This window comes from Palaemon carinicauda, chromosome 2, assembly GCF_036898095.1.
Source record: "Palaemon carinicauda isolate YSFRI2023 chromosome 2, ASM3689809v2, whole genome shotgun sequence".
NCBI lineage: Eukaryota > Metazoa > Arthropoda > Malacostraca > Decapoda > Palaemonidae > Palaemon > Palaemon carinicauda.
This window is the reverse complement of record NC_090726.1, coordinates 194,359,245-194,384,724: the sequence shown is the minus strand read 5'-3', so window position 1 is coordinate 194,384,724 and position 25,480 is coordinate 194,359,245. Positions and strand designations below refer to the sequence as shown.

At 47.7% G+C, this 25,480-nt stretch overlaps 1 protein-coding gene across 1 annotated transcript in view; it reads left to right on the top strand.

Annotated features, from left to right (window-relative positions):
* Positions 1 to 25,480, top strand: part of LOC137629280 (RNA-binding protein 7) — a 38,643-nt gene that overhangs the window by 5,426 nt on the left and 7,737 nt on the right. The gene's annotated exons all lie outside the window — the stretch shown is intronic.

Genomic DNA, 25,480 nt, shown 5'->3' with positions numbered 1-25,480 from the left:
TTGCCTTAGGGGGTCTTCCTTAATGTCTAAGAAGTCTCACCCTTCTCTTTCTTCCCCTGTTGGATCCCTTGGGCTTATAGCATCCTGCTTTTCCAACTAGGTTTTGTAGCTTAGAGATAATAATAATAACACTCCCCTCCGTCTCTTCCCTGTCGTCCTCTGAAGGCGGTTCAGGAAGAGTGGTGGTGGGTTAGCCCCGGGATCAGGAGAAGACTGTCATTCCCCATAGTAGTTTGACAGCGCCTCATCCCTGGGTAACTTCCCTCCTTCTTTTGCTTTTCAGAGGTCAAAAGTCCTTCGATTGCTGTAGCCCTCCTTGGTAATTCCTGGTTCCCCATCGGAGGACAGACTTAGCAGTTTGTTGAGGAGAAACATTGCACGCAGTCTATTGCCCCTTCGGTGTCTCCTCCTCATTAGGTCTCCGATGCAACCATCGCCTTAGTGTTTTTCTCCCGCTGGAGGACCCTACAGCAGTTGTCTCCGCATGGGAGAGACATGACCATAGATGTTCTGTGCTCTTCTCCTCGAGCCAACAGACAACGGTTGGACCTACAATGTTCTAAGTTTGCTTCTGGGTACATTGCTAAGAAAGACTCGCAGATATCTGCGAGAAAAAATTCCCGTAAAGTGAGCAAATCGTTGAAGCTACTTCCTTCACCATTCGTGGGATAGAGAAAGTACTATAATGTATAGGATGATTACCATTCTCCACTGCTACTATACCAGGCATTGTTGGCCTTGTCCCAAGGCTTAACCTTTGAGAAGCTGGCAACGCAGTGGGTGGCATTCTCAGATGTGGAGACCCTGAATATGGAGAAGTTGATGGTGACCCTTCAGGTTTCCTTGTGGATGGACCACTGGTCCGTAACAGTCGGCTACTTAACATTAACCGAGGATCTCTGATCTCATGAAGTATTGTGTAAGAACATTGTTCTCACAAGTGCAAGAGCAGTGGAGCCCATAACACGCATGACAAACCAATGGGCTGACTGGATCCTGAAGAAGCATGATGCTATCATCTCCAGGTTTCAGAAGCAGGTGCCGAAGAGAGAGGTTCTCCTTTGTAACTCCTCAGTCAACTCTCTGTCCTTGTTTCCTCTCGAGGACGTGGAGGCAGTTGTGGAGAAACGGAGAAAGTTAAGCCAGTAATGCCTTCTTCATGGGGTCATAACATTCTGTCCCACCTCCTTAGCACCTGTAGTGACTATAACTTCCCCTATGGCAAGGTAAGTGCACAAGACCGCTAAGGACGATTCGTGGCAGAACACCGTGAAGTCTTTACCTTTCATACCGCCCTTTCAAGGTAAGAAGCAGAAAAGACAAGTGGGTAGAGGTGATGGACATGGGTGGCGCCCCCACTAGGATGGGGCTTTCCTCCTGCTTTTTCACTGGTGGGAGGATGCCTGCAACTCAAGTGGCAGCTACATAAGTCTGAAATGATAAGTTAAATTGATTGGCCCTTCTACCCCTTCTTTCTTCCCATTCCTTGGGGTGCAGGAATGACTGAGTTTTGCTGGATTGGACATTAAATATTGGGGAGTCGCATGATTGAGGAACTTTTCTTGCAAGTAAGTTGGTCAAATGTTTGCAATTAATTTTTCATAATGACCATACAATCTGACAACATATCCTCCATGCATATAGATATCTCCTTGACCATATACCATTCCTGGTCGTGACATAGCCTTACACCTGTCACATCTTTATGATGAGGGTGTTAGAAGGTTGACAGTGCTTATATATTTCCCGGATAGTAAATCTGCCAGTTACAGTAAAGGGACTTACTCCCTTTTAAAGATAAAGTCTTCTACTAAAGGTTGAGGATTTGTATTCGTGTAGGAACAAATTACAAATTTTTAAAGAAATTTGTATTTTTCCTAACTATGCAAAGCTAAGTCCTTTAAGTTATATTACCTGCCTCAACCACCCCACAAGTTCTAGGCTGAAGGTTAGTGTGAGGGCTCGGTGGCCTGAGCTTCCCCATCACCTAGCAGTATCTAACATCAGCTTTGCTGAAAGCATGCTATTAAAGGACTCGCGTTTGTATAGTTAGGAAAAATACAAATTACCTAAAAAAAATGTTGTCATTTATTCTGTAGTACTGTATGAGCAATAAAGTTTGATGATTGTGTATTAACATATATGAAATTTTTAGAATTTCAATATTTTATTACATGCAAATCCTGCCACCCAGGTCTCCCCAGGTTAGAGCGATCAAGTGAAGAATGCTACACAACTGAGACTGAATAGGGCTCTCAGCACTAGTCAGCATCAACTACCATCAGGTAGAAATGTCACTAAGCCTGTTTTATGTCCAGGAAAATTAGAAACTTTTGTCTATTATATGGATATACCTTTGCACAAACCTGTTTAGTCATTGAATCTTAGTAAGATGGTTAAATATTGGCAGGTGAGTTTGATGGACAAGTTACTCCCCCCCTCACTTGACTGACAATTTTCACTTGTTCCGTAACCGAAATACAAACCACGCTATTTAAATAGGGTATTACCTTCGGCGTAGCTGAAGTGACGAGCCATTAAATTTTTAACGAGGGTAGCGAGGGGGTAGGGGAGGAGTAGCTAGCTACCCCTCCCCCCTCACACACCGGTGAACTAGTTCACTTTGCTTCTGGCTCGGGTGATGAACAGACGTGTCTGCTCTCACCCTCGCGTATTGACAGCCTTAATCTTTTTTGCTTTTTCTTTCAGTTGTGTGTTTGGAAGTTGACCTCTCTCTTTATCATGCGGAAATGCCCCGGATTACCAGACCGCTCTTGTGGGACTTAGCCTATATGTCGGCGGTCGAGACAGACCCTCACACCTTGTGTCCGTTCTGCAGGGGCCAACGGTGTAATAAGGATAAAGTTTGTTGTGAGTGTAGGGAGTGGTCTACCTCCCAGTGGGAGAGGTTTTCCCGGTGCCGAAAGAAGTCCAAGCAGGATCTTTCTCCTTCAAGGATCTCCTTGAAGAAGGAAATCTCCAAGGACTCTTCTTTCGTTGCTCGAACCTCCTCCGAAGCTCCCACTCGATCGGTCTCTCCCGAGAGGCCGTCGAGTGGTAGCGTAGGCCGTATTTGTGTTGACCGACCTTGGGGTTCGGGAGAGGGAGTTGCCTCCCATAGCGAGGCAGCTCCTCCTCCTCCTCCTCTGGGGGAGGATTTATCTAATGTTGCTAATGATGATTTATTGCAGCTTTGGGCTTCCTTGGGGCTTAAGGGTTCGCCCTCCAGGGAAGCCCTGTTTGACCTTATCCAGTTGGGAGCAGCTGTCAAACAGTCGCCGGTGATAGCGGAGATTGACCCTTTGTCTATCGTCGACGTTGTTGTGGCAGAGGCTTCCGGCGAGTTGGGTCAAACCTCTGCCTTGGGTGCTGATGTTGCTGAAGGCTTGGTTCCCCCCTCCAAACATTCTTCGAGGGAGGGGTCAAGTCCAACGGTCTCTCCTGCAGGTGTTTCTTCCCCTCGGGGGAGTTCACTATCAGAGACTCCTCTTCAGAGGACTGCCGATGGTGTTCCTGATGCCTCCAGAGGACGTATCCGACGCAAGGCTCGTCTTCCTCTTCGCCATAGAGGCCTTCCTTCTCCCCACAAGGGAGTTAGGAGGCGCCTTTTCGACTCCTCGCTTTCGCAGTACCCCGCAGAGGATCCTCTTCTCCGTACTTTGACCGTTGCAGCTGCATCACTGGACCTCTCTGCAGATCGTTCGCGATCTCCTCCGCCTGCCAGACCTGCTGACCTTCCTTCACCGTTCCTGACAGCTGCCGCGCTGTGGGCGCCCACGCACCCCGTTTTCAAATGGGCACCGGTGTCTTTGGGGCAAAAGGGGCTTGCTCACAATGTGGGCAAGTCCCTTAAGTGCCAGGTATCCCCTGTGCGCCCACGCTCTCCTGCGCACAAGCGCTCGACTGCTCCTGATGTTCCTGAGATAACGACCCAGAGACATCCTATGCCAGGGACAACGCGCCAGTGAGCTCCTGCTGCAGAATCAACGCGTCAGCGCTCTCACCGATCTCCTGCTCGTCAGCGCTCACCCGCGCGCCAGCGCTCACCCGCGCGCCAGCGCTCACCCGCGCGCCAGCGCTCACCCGCGCGCCAGCGCTCACCCGCGCGCCAGCGCTCATCCGCGCGCCAGCGCTCCCCCGCGCGCCAGCGCTCACCCGCGCGCCAGCGCTCACCCGCGCGCCAGCGCTCACCCGCGCGCCAGCGCTCTCCCGCGCGCCAGCGCTCTCCTGCTCGTCAGCGCTCTCCTGCTCGTCAGCGCTTTCCTGCACGCCAGCGATCTCCTGCTCGTCAGCGCTCTCCTGCATGCCAGCGATCTCCTACTCGCCAGCGCACAGCTGCACGCCCTAATCCTGTTACGCGCCACGCTCGCCCACGATATCCTGCGCGCCCACAATCTCCAGCTCGCCAGCGCTCCCCTCCTGCGCGCCCTCGATCTTCGGATCTGAGCACAGGAAAGAAGACTCGCCCCTCGTCTTCTCGCTAGCGATCTCCTGCGCGCCCTCGGAACTCGCCCACTCGTCAGCCCTCGCCTGCGCACCATCGCGTGCACAGGTTCCTGTTACTACCGTGCGCCCTTCCAGAGGCTTCCGAGATACTGCGCGCCCATGAGCAGTCTCCTCCTAGCGCTTCCATGCTCGCCTCTGCGCGCCATCGATATCCTGCGCGCCATCACTCCCCAGCACGCAATCGCGCCCACGAGCCTGCTCGCCGTAGTTCACCTACGTGCCCACGCGCACCGTCACCTGTGCGCAGTTGCCCACCTGCACGCCCTGCGCACCATCATTCTCCTGCTCGCCAGCACTCCCGAGCCTTCATATCCGTGCGCACGCACACGTGCGCGAACCTGGGATTATTCCCTTGCAAGAGCGAGAGCCCAAGCGCGATTTCCACTGGGTTTCGCAACGCGAGCTACCGAACGAGTCGTCAGGAACGAGAGCAGCTAGGTTGTCTTCACACACACACACACACCCGCGCAAGCGCAAACCAGCGCGCTTGCAGGAGGAGGGGAGGTCTTCAGATAGGTCCAGGCACCCATCATCTTCCCTTTCTTTTCAGGCAGGCCATGTTGTAGTCTCTGCTCCAAAGGATCGCTCGATTCCCTTCCCTCCAGAGGGAGTCTCTGACCCTGCGTTTGTCAGTAAGCAGCCATGGTTTGAGTCCCTTATCAGAGCTGTCGTCCAGGCTGTTAAGCCTGCCTTCTCTGATTTGGGCCCCAAACCAAGGGCAGCTCCGACCCCTCTGAAGAGGAAGAGAGGAGTAGAGATCGTGGTGACTTCTCCTTGGGTCAAGCTGGGTCCCAAGAAGTCCGTCAGGAAACCTCCTTCCCCCTGCAGACGTTTTCTCCATCCCCAGTGGACGAGGTTTTTCCGTCCTCAGGGGAGTCTTCCGAGGTGAGACTTTCTCCCACCGCACCAATGGGAGCAACCCCACCTCGAGCAGGAGAATCGTCCCATGTTGGGGCGGAGAAGAGCCCTCAGACTTCGTTGCTAGAGTCCTGTATCCCTCCTAGGAGGGAACCGAAGGACTCGAAGACCATCCTGAAGTCTTTTTCCAGGATTCGACCAGAGCCAACGAGACCCGCGGAGAACGTCCACGTGTCCCCCCAAGAAGAGTCTTTGGGGACGGGAGACTTCGCTGCCAATTCTCCAGGGGGAGAGCAGCAAGAGTCAGAGCATGCCTTCTGGCAGGTCTTGACTCTGATGAGGATCTCAACAAGTTTCCGGACCCTGAGATTCCCCCTCGTGAGGGCAAGGACGCGGTCCTGGACCGAGTCTTTGGCACTCAGAAACCCACTAAGGCCAGTGCGGCTCTGCCCTGGTTCCAAGGGGTCAAGAGTGCCAGAGATAAGGTTGAGGGCTAGCTCTCCGAGCTCGCCTCCTCCAGCCGTTCCACTGCTGGCAACAAGCTCCTCCCGCCTCCTCGTGTCCACCAGAGGAGGTATTTTGAGATCATGGAGGAGCCTTGTTTAGCTCTTCCATTGCACCACTCTGTGGAAGAGTTTACCAAGGGAGTTCCTCTTGATAGACTCTCTAGCCGGCAAGTGACTTTCTCGGCGACAGAGATCCTAAACCAGGAGAAGGTCGCGAAGTGTGCCATGCAGGCTACTTCGTGGCTGGATGTCTGGTTGGGGTCTCTGGGCATCCTTTTGTGATCCGAAGATCTGTCCAAGGAAAGCACTAGGAAGGCCCTGGAGACCTTCCTCCTCTCGGGCACCCGCACCATTGAGTTTCTGGCCCACCAAGTCTCGAACTTGTGGGCCAATTCAATCTTGAAACGACGTGATGCGGTGGTAGAGAGGTTCCATTTGAAGGTCTCAACCGTCGAAGTCGGCAAGCTCAGACACACTTCCCTTATGGGAAAGAGCCTGTTTAAGCCCAAGGATGTGGAACAGGCAGCTGAGAGGTGGAGGAAATCCAATCAGGATTCTCTCCTCCAAAGGGCTCTCACATCGAAGACCTCCAGCACCTCAACAACAACCTCGCCAGTCCAAGACGACGAAACCGGCAGCGGCAGCGAAGACAACGGTTTCCAAACAGCAGCCCTTTCCTGTCAAAGACAGGAGAGGCAAGAATCCTAGGGGGAGCAGCTGAGGCCGCAAACGCTAGGATTGGCAATCTCCCTGCATGTCCACCAGTGGGGGGATGCCTACAAAGTTGCGCAACCAGGTGGCAGCAACTAGGGGCCGATACCTAGACGGTTTCTGTAATCAGTCAAGGATATCGCGTCCCGTTTATAACATCTCTTCCTCCCCTGACAGCGAATCCAGTGTCGTTGAGCTCCTATGCCATGGGATCGGCGAAGGGGCTATCCCTACGGGCAGAAGTCGAGACCATGTTAAAGAAGGATAGCAAGGCTGAGGAGGGTCGCAGATCCTTTCCTCAGACGAGAACTCCTCCCAGCCCAATCGTGGTTACGTCTCCTCGGTCACCTTTCCTCTCTGGCCCGTCTTGTTCCAAATGGGTGCCTCAGGATGAGATCCCTGCAATGGCGGCTCAAGTCTCGGTGGAATCAGTGTCACGATTCCCTGGACATTCTGGTCCCTATGGGTCCTGTGGAACGGACGGACCTTCAATGGTGGGTTATAGACGAGAACCTCCGAAAGGGAGTGGCTCTTCTCGTCCTCCCCCCAGATTTGATGCTCTTCTCGGACGCCTAAAAAGAAGGGAGGGTGGGGGCCCACGTTCTGAACCACAGGACCTCAGGCCTTTGGTCAGAAACAGAAGGTCTCAACCGTCGAAGTCGGCAAGCTCAGACACACTTCCCTTATGGGAAAGAGCCTGTTTGAGCCCAAGGATGTGGAACAGGCAGCTGAGAGGTGGAGGAAATCCAATCAGGATTCTCTCCTCCAAAGGGCTCTCACATCGAAGACCTCCAGCACCTCAACAACAACCTCGCCAGTCCAAGACGACGAAACCGGCAGCGGCAGCGAAGACAACGGTTTCCAAACAGCAGCCCTTTCCTGTCAAAGACAGGAGAGGCAAGAATCCTAGGGGGAGCAGCTGAGGCCGCAAACGCTAGGATTGGCAATCTCCCTGCATGTCCACCAGTGGGGGGATGCCTACAAAGTTGCGCAACCAGGTGGCAGCAACTAGGGGCCGATACCTAGACGGTTTCTGTAATCAGTCAAGGATATCGCGTCCCATTTATAACATCTCTTCCTCCCCTGACAGCGAATCCAGTGTCGTTGAGCTCCTATGCCATGGGATCGGCGAAGGGGCTATCCCTACGGGCAGAAGTCGAGACCATGTTAAAGAAGGATGCTCTCCAAGAGGTCGTCGACGGGTCCCCAGGCTTCTTCAGTCGACTCTTTCTTGTAAAGAAGGCGTCTGGAGGTTGGAGACCAGTCATCGACCTCTCAGCTCTGAACAGGTTTGTCAAGCAGACCCCGTTCAGCATGGAGACAGCAGACACGGTCAGACTTGCAGTGAGACCACAAGACTTCATGTGTACACTGGATCTGAAGGACGTGTACTTCCAGATCCCAATCCATCCGTCTTCAAGGAAGTACTTAAGATTCAGGCTAGACAACAAGATCTACCAGATCAAGGTGCTGTGTTTCGGTCTCTCCACAGCACCTCAGGTTTTCACCAGAGTGTTCACCCCAATCTCTTCGTGGGCACACAGGATCAGCATTCGTCTACTTCGTTATCTGGACGAGTGGCTGATCCTAGCAGACTCGGAGTCAACCCTTCTTCGACACCGAGACAAGCTTCTGGGACTTTGCCAAGATCTAGGGATCATGGTAAATCTTGAGAAGTCTTCTCTGCTTCCATCTCAACGACTAGTATATCTAGGCATGATCTTGGACACCAATCTCCACAAAGCCTTTCCATCAGATGACAGGATAGCAAGGCTGAGGAGGGTCGCAGATCCTTTCCTCAGACGAGAACTCCTCCCAGCCCAATCGTGGTTACGTCTCCTCGGTCACCTTTCCTCTCTGGCCCGTCTTGTTCCAAATGGGTGCCTCAGGATGAGATCCCTGCAATGGCGGCTCAAGTCTCGGTGGAATCAGTGTCACGATTCCCTGGACATTCTGGTCCCTATGGGTCCTGTGGAACGGACGGACCTTCAATGGTGGGTTATAGACGAGAACCTCCGAAAGGGAGTGGCTCTTCTCGTCCTCCCCCCAGATTTGATGCTCTTCTCGGACGCCTAAAAAGAAGGGAGGGTGGGGGCCCACGTTCTGAACCACAGGACCTCAGGCCTTTGGTCAGAAACAGAAAAGTTCCTCCATGTAAACCTGCTAGAGATGAAGGCCGTCTATCTGGCTCTTCAACAGTTCCAACAGTACCTGGTGGGTCACTCCGTGGTGGTGATGAGCGACAACACCACGGTAGTGGCTTACATCAACAAGCAGGGAGGTACCTTTTCACAACAGCTATCCCATCTTGCAGTAGAGATACTGAGATGGACCGAAGTCCACTCGATTCCACTATGGGCTCGCTTCATTCCAGGCAAAAGGAATGTGCTCGCCGACAGTCTGAGCAGAGCATCCCAGATAGTGAGTACCGAGTGGTCTTTGGATCCTCTAGTAGCCAACAAAGTTCTGACTTTGTGGGGTTCCCCGACGGTGGATCTGTTCGCGACAGCCTTAAATTTCAAGCTCCCGTTGTACTGCTCCCCAGTCCCGGACCCCAAGGCACTGGCAAGATGCCTTCCAACAACGGTGGGACAACATTGACGTATACTGTACGCCTTTCCCCCGTTCTGTCTGATGAGAAGGGTGCTCAACAAGACCAGAATATCAGTCAACCTGTCAGTGACCTTAATAGCTCCGCTATGGCATCACGCAGAGTGGTTCCCAGACCTTCTGCAGCTCCTGACGGAACTCCCGAGAGAACTCTCTCCACGACACGAGCTACTCAAGCAACCAGACGCCAACATCTTCCACAAAGCCATAGCATCGCTACGGTTTCACGCCTGAAGGCTATCCAGCATCTCCTCACAGAGAGAGGCTTTTCGCAACAAGTTGCGGAAAGGATTTCTCGACACCTGTGAAAGTCATCCGCAGGAGTCTACTAGGCGAAGTGGGAAACCTTCTGTGGTTGGTGTCGTGGAAGGGATATCTCTCCCCTCGATGCCACTATTCCAGCTATAGCGGAGTTTCTTGTGTATTTGCGGGAAGAAATGCGCCTTTCAGTCTCGGCAGTGAAAGGCTATCGCTCAGCCTTAAGTCTTGCCTTCAGGCTAAAAGGAATGGACATTTCCTTCTTGCTAGAAATTTCTTTACTCATACGAAGTTATGAACTTACCTGCCCTCAGTCGGAAGTGAGACCACCTCCATGGAACGTGGTTCAAGTCCTCAGGGCTCTTAAGAGACCTCCGTTTGAACCATTACGCCAGGCTTCTGATCGTCACCTGACTTGGAAGACGGTGTTCCTACTTGCTTTGGCCTCGGCCAAGCGAGTCAGCGAACTTCATGGTCTCTCGTATGACATCGCCCATTCAAGGGGATGGGGGGAGGTAACGTTCAGGTTCGTCCCTGAGTTTGTAGCTAAGACTCAAAATCCAGGAGTGCCGGACCCCTGGTTGGACTCCTTCCGGATCTCGAGTCTCCGTTCTGTAACAGATGACCCTGACCATCTACTGTGCCCAGTAAGGAGTCTGAGGCTCTATCTTAAAAGAACAGCTGCAGTTCGTCCTCGAGTGCAAGCATTGTTTGTGAGCACAGGAAGGACGAAGAGGAGGGTCACTAAGAATACTATCTCAGGGTGGATTCGCAGGGTCATCCACCATTTCCTGAATCCAGACCCTCCTCCGTCACGTCGCCCTAGAGCACATGATGTCAGAGGCAGCGCTACGTCCCTGGCGTTCAAGAGAAACTACTCAGTGACACAGGTTCTACAAGCAGGGCTTTGGAAGCGTCAAACGACCTTCACAGCCCACTACCTGCAAGTCGTGACCCACAGGAGGCTTGATACATTCTCTATCGGCCCTGTGGTGGCTGCACAACGGCTGGTCTAAACCTCAGGCTCCTTAATGGACAAGTAGCAGAAGGTTGAGGGCATTGTTACCCGGTTTTAGTCTGCATGAATGAAAATGTATGCCTGGCCCTTATTCTTTTCTTCATCCTCCCCTCTCTTGGGGAAAGCAGCATCCTGGGTTCTCTGCACAGCTGACCTCAAACCACTGTAGGTAAACCAGGCTTTCTTGTGTTCCTAGTATTAAGATAATACTGTCGCGTCCCACATACCCTTACGAGGTGGTATTAGGAATGTCCTAACCTAGAATCCCATCTAAAGGACTCCAGGTCAACTTCCTAGGACGAGTCACACTTCATTCCTTCACACACAAGCTTACGTAGGCCGCAATCCTTGCAGAGCAAGGTACTTGCGAGGTGCAGGGACTCCTTATCTTGAGTTCTACTTACCTACTTACTCAGATACTGAATCCCCGGGCAAAAAGCCAAAGCCAGTACGGCTGGGACTTACCACCCTTCCTAAGGGTTAAGTCACCCTATTTAAATAGCGTGGTTTGTATTTCGGTTACGGAACAAATGACAAATTTGTAGATAATTTGTATTTTTCCTAACCATACAAACCTTAGCTATTTAATCAAACTTGCCCGCCAGCCCCCGGGATAAGTCCTACCTCTAAGCAAAGTGAACCAGTTCACCGGTGTGTGAGGGGGGAAGGGTAGCTAGCTACTCTTCCCCTAACCCCTCGCTAACTAGTGAGGGGGTAGTAAACCCTCGTTAAAAATTTAATGGCTCGTCACTTCAGCTACGCCGAAAGTAATACCCTATGTAAATAGCTAAGGTTTGTATGGTTAGGAAAAATACAAATTATCTACGAATTTGTCATTTTTCATTCTTCCATTGTCAAGCCTAGGTACCTCCACTGATTTTTTAAGCTTATCATTATAACACTGGTTTTCTTTGGTATTATAGGGATACATTACAAGAATATATTTTTTGTTTATTTCTTATGCTTTGACAATGTTCCTCTTTGTATTAATGGTTTATAAAGCATAGCTTTTGGTTTGGTAAATTATTATATCGAATTTTGAATTGTTAATACAAGGTACTAACTCTTGCCTTTACAGTGAGACTATAGTTATGTTACTTGGAGAAACATTATTCATTACTGTGAATAATTAGTGTCATTTATGTTCCTTTTAAATTCTACATGTATAGATTGTTATAATGAACTTGTCCAATTAGTGCTAAGGATTGTTGTATTTGTCCTGTATAGTGTCACACTCCTTATCTGCCTTCAGGCTGCTGAGGAATGAGGGCTACTGGAAGCCCTGGCCTCTTGAATTGTCGTTCATGGATGTCCAGTAAACCTTTTACCTACAGAAGGTACACTGGTCTTTAATCCCTTTACTAGATGTTAAAAATCAATGACCGTCTAATAAGACTGAACGAAAGGTCAGTTTGGTTTCTTCCTTTTTTTGGTTGATCTTTGAGCTCTTGAGATCTCTATGCCCATGGAAGTTTGATAGGTAAGAGAAAATCTGGATGAAGGACTGAAAAACTGTGTGGATCACTTCCTTTCCCTCCTTATCTACATTCTTATCGTGTTACATGTGCCCCTGCCCGGGTATCTTATAATCGTTGTAGAGTTCAACCCTCTCTCTTCTGACTCTACCTGCATCTGTCAGTGCTTTATGGTTGTCAAGATAGTAAAGGAGTCAATGCTTCCCATATCTTACCCTGGGAAGGCGATTGTGAAGGTGCGTGCACAATTTTTTTTATCATAATGATCAATTGTTGCTATTATACAGGTACTTAGTGGTGGCTGGGATCTTTTCTGATCTGCCTCAGTTTTAGGTTTTAGATTGGATTGTTCAGCCTCTTGAGCTGCTGTTCTACAGGCCTTCATTGAACCCTTGTGTTGATTGAGAGACAACCAAGTGGAAAGGAATTGGAACAAAATTTCTTTTCTCATTTTTTCCATTTGTTATGACCTTAAGGTTGCAAAGACTGAGGTGGTCAGTGGTCTCTCTGATAGAGAATACACTGGAAAAGGAACAATTCTTGTGCCACTTTATGATAAAGCTCCTGGAAAAGTGGTTGGCCTTATAATGATTGCTCATACTGGCCGATCTATTAGACTTCCAATAGGAAGCTTGTCTCATTCTGATAGATATCTTTCACGGTATTGTATTCTATTACTGGACTGATTCTGTGCATAGTCCTGATCAGTTCGTTCTTTCCTAATGATACTCGTGGTATTTCGTGAGTGACTGGCTAATCCTGGGATTGTGCCTTCTAAACTCAAACAAATTATTGCTGGTTGTGGTCTAGGATCATCTTTAGGGTGGTCTATTTTTATAACATCGATTATCACTGCCATGTGCTAGTTCGTGAAGTTTAGTCACTGCCATAAATTGCACATTTTTCCCACCCTATGGACAATACTGTTGAGTGGGCCGACCATCCATTTTACTGGTTTCCATTCATGCCTTAGAAAGACTTGGTTGTAAGGGGTCCTTGTCCTTACCCTCTTTGTCTTCTCCTTCTTTGGAGTGAACGTAATGAAGATGGTCTGGTATGCACCCCTCAACAGAAATTCTAAGAAGTCTTCTTGCAGGCATAGGTCTTCATATAACGGTGGTGACAATCTCTGCAACAGGTGATCTGGGTTAAAGTGAAACTTTTTCTGTAGCTTTCTTGGTATCGAGTCCTTCCTCACAAGCTTGCTATTTGCTTTTGATCGGTTGCCCATCTTGTCTTCTTGAGGGAGGAGGACTGATCTGAACTCCTTTTATCCTGCTTGTGCTCTTAGGTTGTATGCAGTGATGAGGCCACTCTCCTTAGAACTACTAGTTGTCAGCGTTTTTCGGAATTTTCTCGAAATTCCATTGACGTATTTGGAGTTGGTATCGTTGGCTGTGTTACTGGTATCTGTGGTACTTTAATAGCAATGGGATCATCTAGACTGTCTTCTGTATTACCACTCTTGTGTCAGGGATAAAACCATACATGGTCTGGTACCATCCAGGAGGGGATTGGTAGAGTGCCTGAATATTCATTTAGTTTGGTCAGTTGAGCCAGTCTGGTTTGTTTTATCTAGTGATTTTAAGTCTAATGGCTAAGGAGAGGATCATCCTTAGTTTCCTTCTGCATCTTTTGTAAGAAGTATCAGTCAAGTTTCCATATCCGCTTCATTTTTTGTTGAGGGCCCTTCCCAGCCTGTAGTCAATTATATGAAGCCAAAGTATTTTCCCCATGGAACTACATGAAACAAGGGTTAGAAAAAATTGATTAAGTCACGGTAGTCTAGGCAGCTTACGTTTAGTGCAAGTATGGAGTGCCCGATGTTTGTTGATTTATGCCTTGTGCTTCTAGAGCCTTTGTTGAGTAATACACACACCAGGTTCTTTATACTCTCTGTGGTACAGTACATTCCTGCTGCAGATTAAACTGCATCTACTGCATGTGTCCAATCCAGCCAGCACACCATTTCCCTATATGGGTGGTTTCCTTGCAGTTTGAAGTACATTACTATCTGTGAGGGCTCTAACTGACCCTTAGTCTACCATAGCTGTGACTTATTATAGTCATCGAGGTTGTTTATTCACACGATCAGCTCTGGTTTCAGTTACTAGTGTACAGTACCCTTAGTTAAGGGACTCATTCCCTCTTGGCACCTAATAGCTTTTTTACTGGTTCCCTGCATGCTGTGTATAAGTTTACAGGACTTGGTCTTCCCTTGCCCATACTTGACTGTGAAACTAGTGTTTGCTGGTGGTAGACAGTCTACATACAAAGACAAAGTTTTGTATCCCTGTGGGAACAATATGCATTCTTTACAGATGAGTTGCCTTTTCAAATACTGTACAGTACTGTACTGTATATAAAAACTTAGTGTTGTATCATATTACCTTTTTAAACCATCCCCACATTTGCCCCTCATTACCTGAGGAAAAGCAAATGGTTAGTACCCATGTGGCCTCATTTGACTGCCATTAATCAACTACCTATTTACTCGGCTTCAACGACTGAACCAACTCACGCTAAAGGTATATCCATATAAAAGGCTTCAGGATTGTATGTATGAAAAATACAAACTATACAAATCCATGCTATTACTATCGGCGAAGCTGAAAGCCTACCCATTAGACTTTCAGTGATGGTTAACCACCCACCCGCTACGTAGTGGGGGATAGGGGGTAATAGCTACCTCGCTCACTTACACACCTTGGCTGTGAACCCCATTTTACTTTTGGTTCTCTCTCCCTGCTCCAACTTACTGGCCATTTGACTTTTTTTTTTTTTTTAATCTTGTTTTTCTCTCATATATATGTAAACATTCTTAATGTTTTTTATATATATTCTAAGCCTTTCTTTACAGTAAATGTTGCTGTTTTTCTGACAGCGCAGTGCAGCAGGTTCTCAAGGGCGGAGAACCTTCTCTTTAAGATCTTCCCCCCTTGAACGATAGACAACCCGTAGTCTGGGGCCTTCTGAGTGACTCTGCTCCCGCCTCAGGGGAGTCCTCATCATTTGGAAACTCCTTCTCCGTTCAGATGTTAATGTTGCCCTCAGCCCTACGTGTTCTTGGAGGAAAAATGCTTGTGGCCTTCACAGAGCTTCACTATGGTCTTGCTCTTTCTCACTGACAACGCTGCTCTTCCTCGTTATGTGGGCTGCCGCCAGATCCTCAGCGAGGGGGGTTGCCTTTCCCGTGCGTAGGTTAGGTTGCACTCCTGAATGGTTTTCTTCATTACTGTAATTATGTTGAAATAATGAATGTTTGTAATTTAACTTTTTCAGCTCTCGACACCGCTCTCCTTCTTGTGGCACTGGGCCAACAGCCATTCTTAGACGGCGGAGGGAGGGCATGATCTTTAGTTTGTCTGCTCCCTCTTGGGGCCCCCAATCCCGCTGGAGGATTGAGTTGTTCTCCTAAATAGTTTGTTTCGGTAGCTGAATTAATTAATTTGGATTTTTTTTTTTTTTTTTCCCTCACAGTTCTTCCGCTGCCGCTCTACTTCTGCCTACGATGTTATTGACATTATCAATGCTCTTATCTAAGAGATAACTCACTTTTTTCTCATCCTAGAGGAGGTTGTCTTGTGACAGGTCCTCTCCTACAAGTTTGGAGTATGCATCTCTTGCCAACGAGGACTGAGAATTTTCAGTTGAGCTACAAGAGAAAACAACTTTCTCTCTTTCTCCCACCTATGGAAATGTGAGGGCGATTCTTTCCTTGCCTACTCATTCCGAACATCCACTCGGACGCCTGACTCGATTGTTACGTCTGTGGACAGAACTGAGTTTTCACTGAGGTCTCCGAGCCTCTTCTCCAGTTTCGTCCTCTTCTCTTGGAACAAGAAGTTTTTTCAAACTCTGTTCAATGAGGAGAAGGCATACGATCAAACAAGCAGTTAGTCCACAGGACTTCCTGGGTACGTTCGACCCCTAGGACTCTTAGATTCCGGAATGCCGTCATCAAGGAAGTGTTTTTGACCATCTAGCAGTTGTCACGAGAAGGTTTACTCTAGTGTCATCCTAGTTTGAGAGGATCAGCTTTATTCCCCAATGACTCCTGTACGATGAACTGATCCTAACAGACTCAATGGCTGACCTTCGTTACCACCGAGATTTCTCCCCGAGTTTACTGAGATCGGAGGATTGAGGTAAATCTTGAGAGATAGCCCGTCTTCCTTATCAGAGACAGGTACCCTTGGATACGTTCATCGTCATCATACAAAGGTTTTTCCCACAGATCAATGGGATCCTAGGAGAAGGATGACAGGATTCCTCCCTCTATGAGACACACTTTTAGCCAGTAGTAGTTACGTCTCTTACGTCACTGTCTCACTTCGATTCATCAAGCCAGCATTCGAATCTAGCCTCCTCTAGGGCACAAATAGGAACAGGAGTAGAATCCTCCCTCTTACATGGGTCTCGATGAGACCGGGCAGGGGACTAATCCGAGAAGACGGTCGACAGATGGAATCTTCGCTGAGGAGTAGACTTCCTCGGCGTTCCCTGATTTGAATTTTCCCTTTAGATGCATCAAATAAAAGGGGAGGGCCATGCTGTACCACTTGCGCGCCTCCCCCCCCCCTTCCGTGGGATTCCTCGGCACAGGAATTTGGTTCACCCATTTTCCGCCATTGCCCTTCAGAGTAGGCCTCGCCATTAGCAGTCTTGTCTCATTAGAAGACTCGTCTCGCCTACCTACTGACGTAGATCCTGAGAGATTCTACGGGGATAGGATTCATCAATTCCCCGCCCTTAATCTTCGGAAGCAGGACATCAGACTCATCTTACCCAGCAAACTTGTCTCCCTAGCAGGATTCGTCTAGCCCAGCTGATTCCTCACGCCCAGTCAACTCGTCTGCAACTCCCGACGGAGATCTTGAGAGAACCCCCTCAGCGACTAGAACAGCCATATGTGAAAATCTTTCACAAAGCAGTATCTTTGCTGTGGCTTCACACCTGGAGACTATCCAGCTCCTCCTCTCTCAGGGAGTCTCTCCTGCAACAGGTTGCGAAGAGAATGTCTGGAGAACGTCTGGATACCTGTGTAGATCTTCATCTTTGGCCATCCAAGCTAAGTGGACAGTAAGTTGGTATCATGGAAGGGGTGTCCCCCCCCCCTCGATACCACTATGCCAGCATTAAGGGTGTTCGGCGGCTACCTTCGGAAGGAAAGCTTCTCATGATCCCGGCAATATAAATCCACCACTAGTCCTTGAGTCTTGCCTTTAGAATGAAAGGAATTAACCTTTCCTCCCCGTTGGCATCGCCCCTCCTCACACGGAGTTTTGAGCCTACAGACCCTTAGTCAGAAAGGAGACCTTGATCCAGGACTCCAAGCAGCGGATGTTCACCTGACCTTGATGACAGGTCTCCCACTCGTGATGGCTTAGGCTGAGAGAGTCGGCGAACTCCTTGGGATGCCCTTAATGTCTCTCGTTCATGACGATGTGCCGAGTAATCCTTGACCTCGTTTCTGGCAGCTCAGATCCCAGAATCCGAACCCTTCGGTCTGGGAATCCTTTGCAGCAGGACTAATGATCCAGATCAATGGTTACTATGTCAAAGAGAAACTGGAGGCCCTACCTCAAGGAAACTACAAGAGCTTTCCCCCCGAGTGTCAGCACTCTTCGTCAGCTAAGGAAAGTCGAGAAGTATCAACAAGGACACGTTCTCATCTTGGATTCACAAGGTCTTTGACCAAGCATTGAATCCTTATCCTTCTCCTCACAGAAGAGACTACCAGCTCATAATGTTAGGGGCAAGAATACGCCTTAGCGTTTATAAGACTACTCTGTGATGCAGGCCTTGTCAGCGGGCATGTAGAAGCATCAAATGACCTTCACCACCCACTTCCTGCAAGACGTAACCCACAGGAACATGGAGAAGTTCTCCATTGGTCCTGTGGTGGCTACACAGTAAATGGTTTTGAAACCTCAGGATCCTTGATGGACAAGTAGAAGATGAGGGAGGGTAGAGTTTAACCATGGTTGTCTTTAATAAATAACAGAGAATAACAGGCTCTTTCTTTCATCTTCCACCCTGTGGAATAACAGCACCTACGGTACTCTACAAAGCTGACCTCCATTGTCTGCAGGTAAGACAATTCCCTTGTTGAGATAGTACCGCTAGAGAGTTTTGGGTCCATTGACTGGCCAGACAGTGCTACATTGGATACTTCTCTCTGGTTATGGTTCACTTTCCCTTTGCCTACACATACACCAAATAGTATGGCCTATTCTTTACATATTCTCCTCTGTCCTCATACACCTGACAACAATGACATTACCAAACAATTCTTTTTTTTCTCAAGAGGTTAACTGCTGCACTGTAATTCTTCAGTGGCCACTTTTTTCTTGGTAAGGGTAGAGGAGACTTTAGCTATGGTCAGCAGCTCTTCTAGAAGGACACACCAAAATCAAACCATTGTTCTCTAGTCTTGGGTAGTGCCATAGCCTCTGTACCATGGTCTTCCACTGTCTTTGGTTAGAGTTCCCTTGCTTGATGGTACACTCAGGCACACTATTTTATCTAATTTCTCTTCTGCTTGTTTTGTTAAAGTTTTTATAATTTATATAGGAAATATTTATTTTTCAATATTTAACTTAGCCGGTGATTATAATAGCTGCAACTCTGTTGCTCGACAGAAAAACTCTACGGAAAAATTCGCCAGCGATCGCTACACAGGTAGGGGGTGTACTCAACAGCGCCATCTGTCGTTCAGATACCCAGTACTCATTGTAAACAAAGAACTCAATTTTCTCTCTGTCGAGCTATCGACAAGACGCTCTTATTCGCTGTTGCTAAACTGGAGTTTTTTCACAACTAATTGGTGAAGTACTTTATTCTAGTTTTGAGCTTTCGCTATGCAGGTGTTTTATCTTCATCTTAAATCTTGAACTCGTTTTGGATAGATTTAATTATGGTGACAAAGAGAGTATGGACTTTCTTTCACTTTTAAATGGCCGACCCTTCCCTTAGACGGAAGTGTGTTTAGGCTTTTAGTAATTATCTTATCACGTTAAAGATTTTCCTCTATATATTTTATATCTCTCCGCCTTTATTAGGCCTCTTCGATTAACTTTCCATTTATTATAAACATATAAAAATAAATTTTAATGTTTTGTTTATATAGACCTTTCCTGAGAGTAGGCGGTCCTAACTTGGAAACTGAAGTTAATCAACGTTGAGCCCTTTATATCGTAATTAGCTTTTAAAGAGCTAAGGATTTAAAACTTTTTAAATGTAATATTTTATGAAAGAATTTCTTTGATAGTCTTCGTACTGTTTTCAAAGATGAACTAACGTTTAGTTTTTTTATGCTACGCAGTTGTTGACGTTCAGGACGTTCAACATGCGCTCTATCGTTACGATAGAGAGAGTGTATCACGGTTTCACTTTGCAGTAAGAGTAAATCAATTCTGACGTTTTGTTCATTCATTCTTAGCTTAAATGGTTTAAATTCTAATTTAAAGGAACTTTTTATTGAAAAACCTTTCAGTTTTTTCCTTTAGTCAAATAACATGTTTTTTTTTGACGAAATATAATTGGGCTCTTCTCTTAGGTGCGAAATCAAGAGAGAAAGAGAGAGAGAGATAGAGACGGAGGGAGAGAGAGGAGAGAAAACGTTCCGTTCAAACGGGTAACGTTGTTCTCGTGTTACTCGCGTCCCTAGTCGCTGTACGGGGAGGAAGGATAAAACGTTTTTAGGTTTTTATTCTCGTCCCCAGGCTATGTGCGGTGAGAGATTGAAAACGTAGTTATATGAACTAGTGTTTAGTCTTTCCCAGCCACTGATTTTTCTTTTTATCTTAAAATATGTTTTCTGTTTTTTGCTGGTATTAATGAGCTTGCATTATACGACTGATTTCGCAATTACTACCTTTTAATGAAGGGTAGAATTGCGTGTTTCAGGTAGAAATAAGTGCAAAACAGAAAATCGAAGTGATAAAGTGATATGCGCAAAGTGTTACAGTGTTGCGTCCGAGGCGCAAAGTGTTACAGTGTTGCGTCCGAGGCGCAAAGTGTTACAGTGTTGCGTCCGAGGGTTCGTCTGTTCGTGCCTGTCGTTCACCTAGTCCGGGACCTCTTACATGCTCCCAAGCCCAGGGGAGAAGTAATGTCAAACGACTTATGGGTTCGAGAGGCCTTGACCAACGAACAGACGTTTTTCCCTCTATGGTATCGGGTGTATCTTACCAAGATCTCCCCTACCATAAGACGAGAGAGACGTTGTTTCTCCTCATCATCCGAAGGCTTTTCGCATAAGAAACCTGTCACAAGGTTTCGAAGCCCTTAAGCGAAAGTCAGTCCTTTCAGGACAGGTCCAGCGTCCTGGTTACAACCATTAGGACAGCTCTGACCCTATGCAGTCATCGGATAACTGCTCGCCGCCTAACAAAAGCGTAACACAGACTCCGAGAGTCTTTTTTTGTAGGCAAAGTGTTGCGGTCACAGACGTTACCCTCGTCTCTTACCACAACCATTTCCGTTGATCCTTAATGGGTTGTATGGCAAGACATGCAGTATATGCTTGCCTCCCTTATGGAAGACTATTCTACCGATTAGTCCGTTGAGTCTAGCCGTTTATCTCATCGATATCCTGGCTTTCAGCCAACCTAACGTTCCTTTGTGCTTACTGTTGACGTTGGCGTAGCTAAGTCACGTCAGTCAGGTTGTTTAGAACCACACTCGATGCGGTCTCGTGTGGTTTTTCAGCTGCATTTGGACGTTAGGCCACTTGCTGATGCTCCTGTTGACGTTCAAGACGTTCACTAACAATCGGAGTTGACTTGTTTTGACGCTGTGCGTCAACCTCCGCATTCTAGAGTCATTTTGACTGCTCAGTCTAGGCAGTCAAAGCAGTCTCGAGTGGACGCTGTGCGTCCTCACGCACCTGTTGTGGTTGACAGTTCAGTTGTTGACAGTTCACAGACTGTCAAGCAGTTACATGACGTTGCGTTCTGGTCCGCTACTAATGCACCAGTGAGTGTGGACTCTGCTTGTAAAGCATTGCCACCACGGTAGGTCTCTCCCTTGCTTGAGACTCAGTTTTTATCGGACAAGGTTCCTGTAGATGAGGAAGTGGCTGTTCTCCCTCCTACTGATATTCCCTTGAGGACTCTGTCAGATGGAGAGGAGCCTAAAGCTGCTTAGCCTCCTATGGACTTTAATTAAATCATGATGATTTTTTTAAGGATCTTCGTCCGGATCTTTTTGTAACTGCTGCTCCTCGTTCGCCTAAACGTCGCTTACACTAGGCCTAGCTACTTCGAAGCCGTTGTTTTTAAGCTAGTGCTCTCTCGCTCTCCTAGAGAGCATTACGTTGGCTAGGCGACTGGTTTTTCACCAGGAGGAGTTTGGGGGATACAGCCTTTGCTTTCCCTTCTTTTAATCTGGTTTATAGAGCAAGAGTCTGATATGACACGAGAGAAGTTCTCGGCTTGGGAGTTCATGCCTCTGCCCAGATAGACTTCTCAATTCTGGTAGACTCTCCCTGGCGCCTAGCCAGGAGACGCTCCAAGTTGTTTACAGGTCAACTTCACAAATGTTTTTGAGCCTTTGAAGTTTTGCTGTACAATTATGTCACGCATAACAAAGTTTTCAGGGATGGTAAACGGTTCCGCCTCAGTCGCTAACCCCGTCTGTTGCCACACCTGCTCCCGTAGACCGTAAATGGGCTTTGCTGCAAGACATGCAGTCCAAGCTTGCGTCCTTGATAGAGGACTTAAATGCGGAGAAGGTTGCTACCGAACCTTCTGGCCAACAACCTTCCAACCGGTCGGTTGTGCGCCCTGTTGACGCTGAGGTAACCTACTCGCGTCTGCCAGTTGAGGTGGTTCCTCCACCGATGCGACCCAGTGTGGGTTGCCAGCCGCACGTTGACGTTAAGCGACGCTCGGAGGTGGTTGTTGACGTTCAGGACGTTCAACAACCAGCAGAGGTGACTTGTTTTGACGCGGTGCGTCAACCTCAGCAACCCGGTAGGGTGTTTACTGCACAACCCAGACGGTCTAGACAGTCTCGGGTTGACGCTGTGCTTCCTCGCGCACCCATGGTTGTTGACAGTTCACAGACTGTGCAGCAGTTCCATGATATTGCGTCCGGCTCCGTCACGCATCCACCAGTGCGACCGGACTCAGCGAGCCAGACGTTGCTCACTCCGTTGCCGTTTCCTCATCAGTTTTCGGATGAGGAACCCTCTGATGAGGACGTTGCTGAACAACAAGACGATCAGCCCCCAGCCCTGCTATCCATCCAGAAGATGCTGAAGAAGGAACGCTGCTCAGTCAGGCAGTGGATGAGTCTGGTAGGGACGCTGTTATCCGTGGAACAATTTGTGTCACTAGGAAGACTACACCTCCGTCCTCTTCAATACCATCTAGCTTTTCACTGGAAAAAGGACAAGACGCTAGAAGCGGTCTCGATCCCGGTTTCCGAAAAGATAAAGTCTTGTCTGACTTGGTGAAAGGACAATATCAACCTAAGAGAGGGTCTTCCCCTGGCTGTTCAGACTCCCAACCACGTTCTCTTCTCGGACGCATCGGACGTAGGCTGGGGTGCGACATTAGACGGTCGGGAATGCTCGGGAATATGGAACTCGAGTCAAAGGATAATGCATATCAACTGCAAGGAGCTACTGGCAGTACGTCTGGCCTGGAAAAGCTTCAGGTCTCTCCTTCAAGGCAAAGTGGTGGAGGTGAACTCGGACAACACCACGGCTTTGGCGTACATCTCCAAGCAAGGAGGGACCTACTCTCTGACGTTGTACGAGATCGCAAGGGACCTCCTCACCTGGTCAAAAGGTCTAAACATATCACTAGTAACGAGGTTCATCCAAGGCAACTTGAATGTCATGGCAGATTGTCTCAGTCAGAAGGGACAAATAATTCCAACAGAATGGACCCTCCACAAGGATGTATGCAAGAGGCTTTGGGCCACCTGGGGCCAGCCAACCATAGATCTCTTCGCAACCTCGATGACCAAGAGGCTCCCAATATTTTGCTCACCAATCCCGGACCCAGCAGCAGTTCATATAGATGCCTTTCTCCTAGATTGGTCATATCTAGATCTATATGCATTCCCTCCGTTCAAGATTGTCAACAAGGTACTGCAGAAGTTCGCCTCTCACGAAGGGACAAGGTTGACGCTAGTTGCTCCCCTCTGGCCCGTGAGAGAATGGTTCACCGAGGTACTTCTATGGCTAGTAGACGTTCCCAGAACACTTCCCCTAAGGGTGGACCTTCTACGTCAGCCACACGTAAAGAAGGTACACCAAGGCCTCCACGCTCTTCGTCTGACTGCCTTCAGAATATCGAAAGACTCTCGAGAGCTAGAGGCTTTTCGAAGGAGGCAGCCAGAGCGATTGCTAGAGCAAGGAGAACATCCACCCTTAGAGTCTACCAATCGAAGTGGGAAATCTTCCGAAACTGGTGCAAGTCAGTATCAGTACCTCTGTAACTCAAATAGCTGACTTCCTCTTATATCTGAGGAAAGAACGATCTCTTTCAGCTCCCACTATCAAGGGTTACAGAAGCATGTTGGCATCAGTCTTCCGTCACAGAGGCTTAGATCTTTCCAACAATAAAGATCTACAGGACCTCCTTAAGTCTTTTGAGACCACGAAGGAGCGTCGTTTGGTTACACCTGGTTGGAATTTAGACGTGGTACTAAGATTCCTTATGTCAGACAGGTTCGAGCCGCTACAATCAGCCTCCCTGAAAGATCTCACCTTAAAGACTCTTTTCCTGGTATGCTTAGCCACAGCTGAAAGAGTCAGTGAGATTCATGCCTTCAGCAAGAACATCGGATTCTCATCTGAAACGGCTACATGTTCTCTACAACTTGGTTTTCTAGCCAAAAACGAGCTGCCTTCTCGACCTTGGCCAAAATCGTTCGATATTCCAAGCTTATCGTATATGGTTGGAAATGAACTAGAAAGAGTCTTATGCCCTGTAAGAGCTCTTAAGTTCTATTTAAAACGAACTAAACCTTTACGAGGCCCGTCTGAAGCTTTATGGTGTTCAGTTAAGAAACCATCTTTGCCTATGTCAAAAAATGCTTTATCCTATTTTATCAGACTGTTAATACGAGAAGCTCATTCCCATCTGAATGAGGAAGACCAAGCTTTGGTGAAGGTAAGGACACACGAAGTTAGAGCTGTCGCAACATCCGTGGCCTTTAAACAAAATAGATCTCTGCGAAGTATAATGGACGCAACCTATTGGAGAAGCAAGTCAGTGTTCGCGTCTTTTTATCTTAAGGATGTCCAGTCTCTTTACGAGAACTGCTACACTCTGGGACCATTCGTAGCAGCGAGTGCAGTAGTGGGTGAGGGCTCAACCACTACAATTCCCTAATTCCATAACCTTTTTAATCTTTCTCTTGAAATGTTTTTATTGTTGTTTTTGGGTTGTCCGGAAGGCTAAGAAGCCTTTCGCATCCTGGTTGATTTGGCGGGTGGTCAAAGTCATTTCTTGAGAAGCGCCTAGATTAGAGGTTTTGATGAGGTCCTGTTGTATGGGTTGCAACCCTTGATACTTCAGATCCTAGGGGTCGCTCAGCATCCTAAGAGGATCGCGAGGCTCCGTAAGGAAGACGTACTTAAAAAGGCAGAGTAATTGTTCAAGTCGACTTCCTTACCAGGTACCTATTTATTTTGTTTTTGTTATTTTGATAACTTCTAAAATGAAATAAAAATTCTTAGCACATATGATGTAAACATATTTTGCTGGTCTCTACCCACCCCCCTGGGTGTGAATCAGCTATTATAATCACCGGCTAAGTTAAATATTGAAAAATGTTATTTTGATAATAAAATAAATTTTTGAATATACTTACCCGGTGATTATAAATTAAAGGACCCTCCCTTCCTCCCCAATAGAGACGCAGTGGACCGAGGAGAAAATTGAGTTCTTTGTTTACAATGAGTACTGGGTATCTGAACGACAGATGGCGCTGTTGAGTACACCCCCTACCTGTGTAGCGATCGCTGGCGAATTTTTCCGTAGAGTTTTTCTGTCGAGCAACAGAGTTGCAGCTATTATAATCACCGGGTAAGTATATTCAAAAATTTATTTTATTATCAAAATAGCATTTTAATGTTGTTACTGTTCGTAACATGTTTTTTTTCCTTTTTTTCCTTTTCTCACTGGGCTGTTTTCCCTGGTGGAGTCCCTGGGCTTATAGTACCCTACTTTTCCAACTAGGGTTTTAGCTTAGTAAGTAATAATGATAATAACCTGGTATAGATAGATATACAGTACTCTTTACGTCCTCATACCTACTGGCAAGGTGGGATTGGGTAAATTCCATGGTACAGTATCCTCGGAAGAGTCCGATGATACGGAGAACTTTTACCTGGCCCAGTCAAAGTGCTAGTATCACAAGCACATAGCTTGTGTAGGCTGCGGAATATGCATTGCACTGCTTTAGCAAGGTGTATGGTTTCCGTCAATTATGTGCAAAACACATTAAGGGTAAAACCCCGGGTCAAAGCCAAAAGGCCAGTTGACACAGACTTCCACCCTCCTAAAGGGTAA